This window comes from Bufo gargarizans, chromosome 4 (genome assembly GCF_014858855.1).
Source record: "Bufo gargarizans isolate SCDJY-AF-19 chromosome 4, ASM1485885v1, whole genome shotgun sequence".
NCBI classification, from domain to species: Eukaryota; Metazoa; Chordata; class Amphibia; order Anura; family Bufonidae; genus Bufo; species Bufo gargarizans.
This window is the reverse complement of record NC_058083.1, coordinates 55,870,906-55,873,271: the sequence shown is the minus strand read 5'-3', so window position 1 is coordinate 55,873,271 and position 2,366 is coordinate 55,870,906.

Here is a 2,366-nt window from a genome sequence, read left to right as displayed (position 1 = left end):
AGTTACCCTGGGAGAACTCGCCTTTACACCTAAAATGTGGAGAAACTGACCTTTCTAAAGAAGAATCAGGTGTGGATCAGCCAGGATTTCCACACACCAGTGCCTGATACATCAGACTAGATCATCCATGGTGCCACTCCCAAACTTTGTCAAACTTAGCTTTTTCTGGCTACCTGCTTCAGCTACTATTCTGATGCTGCCTCCCGTCTGATGCCACACACCTGCTGCAAGGTGATCCTACTGCCATTTACCATCTTGTGCTTGTACTGGCTAGGCTTTTGCCCCTCACCTCTCCACTCTGTCACTAGGCCACTCTGTGGTCTAGTCATGCTGCTGCCACCTCACCACTCTGTCACTAGGCCACTCTGTGGTCTCCTCATGCTGCTGCCACCTCACCACTCTGTTACTGGGCCACTCTGTGGTCTCCTCATGCTGCTGCCACCTTACCACTCTGTCACTGGGCCACTCTATGGTCTCCTCATGCTGCTGCCACCTCACCACTTTTTGGTCTCCTCAAGCTGCTGCCAACTCACCATGCTGTCACTGGTCCACTCTGTGGTCTAGTTATGCTGCTGCCACCTTAACACTCTGTAGTCTCCTCATGCTGCTGCCACTTCACCACTCTGTCACTGGGCCAGTCTGCGATCTCCTCATGCTGCTGCCACCTTACTACTCTGTCACTGGGCCACTCTATGGTCTCCTCATGCTGCTGCCACCTCACCCCTTTTTGGTCTCCTCAAGCTGCTGCCAACTAACCACGCTGTCACTGGGCCACTCTGTGGTCTTCTCATGCTGCTGCCACCTCACCACTCTGTAGTCTCCTCATGCTGCTAAGTGAAATACTACTCCTAACTCTGAGTGCAAACAGTTCAAGTGTTGGTTTCCACTTTGTCTTACACTTGAGAAAGCAGTTTTTTTTTATTTGCATGTTTAAACACACAGGTGATGATTAATTATGTGTTATATCCCACTTTTTTGTGTATTTAGCTCACAGATTTTGTAGCAAATCTATGACTTATAACTGAAATAAACTGGTCATGGGAGGAAATGCTCAAAAAACCCAAACACTGTGGCGTGTTTATAACCGGTGGAGCAAATCCTCTGCATGTGATCCGTTGCTAACTGCAATCCCCAGCAAAAATGCATACAATGGAGGATGTCGGCAGTGGACCACATGCGGCACTTTATTTCAGTTATTTTTCTTGATATGTTTAGAATGTTCCATTGCCTACTGCTGGTAGCATTCTGTTGCACCTGGTAGCATATGTCACATGGCCTGTTATAGGTGGGGCTTACAGCCTTATCATCTCTCTCACTGCCTGAGTGATCTGACTATGGGGGTATGTGGGAGCCTGGCTGTAAGTTGTATCTTAGCACCTCTCAGACCGTTGTTCACACTCCATAGGTAGCTTAGTGGTAGGAACCCATGCCACGCTGAGATACCTTGATGGTGGTGCAAAAGGGCTTTGATGTGTTCCTGACTGGAATACATTGGCTAAAGTCTCAGTTCTTAACATCAGTTTGAGTGATTAGCCAGTGTTGTCAGTTGCATATCATTGTGGTGCACCTTTCCCAGTGATTTAAATCTGTGACTTTACCTCACCCACGCTACTTTTGCAAAGTGGTGAAAAAAGAGGGAGTAGTGTGGGCGGGAAAAAGGGCGGGCCATCTCATTCATCATTTTCCATGCCAATGTATAACTTGGAAATTGGCCTTAAACTACGCCAGCAAGGGAGCTGGCATAAATTAAAGTATATCCCATGGCCGGTGGCAGAAAGTGCCAAAGTTATGTACAGGTCTGCACCTCTACAAAGGTGCATCGACCGGCCATGCACAGGGATTACGACCGGCGTATCAATTGTCTGTATTAATTAATGTCCCGCACAGTGTTAGGATTATGACTACTGTAACACGAAAACAGGAATTGTGCAGCCCTAAAAACTGGACCCACTATTCCTACCTACTTGCATGATCACCCTAGTCAGTGACCCACAACTGGTTGACAGTCCCTATACTGCAATATGTGAAGAGTGACACCCAAACAGGGACAAACAAATTAACAAAACACTGAGAGAGAAGTCATACGAATAAAGAGTCAAAAGCTTGTAGGTTAATGCAGTAGAAATAAGCCAGAGGCAAACAAGAAACCAAGAACCAGGAAATTAATACAATACCAAAATGCCAAAATGAAAACAGTAGTTTCAAAGTCAAATCCACAAATCCAAGAAACCAGCATGTAGAGCAAGAGGGCAAGAAATTCACCAGTGCCTGCACCCAGAGGAGTCAGCCTTATACAGAGAGCTTGGAAGGTTCTCCAGGTGACTTCCTTTTTCCTAAGAAGTGGAAACAAAATCCCAGCATGCCTC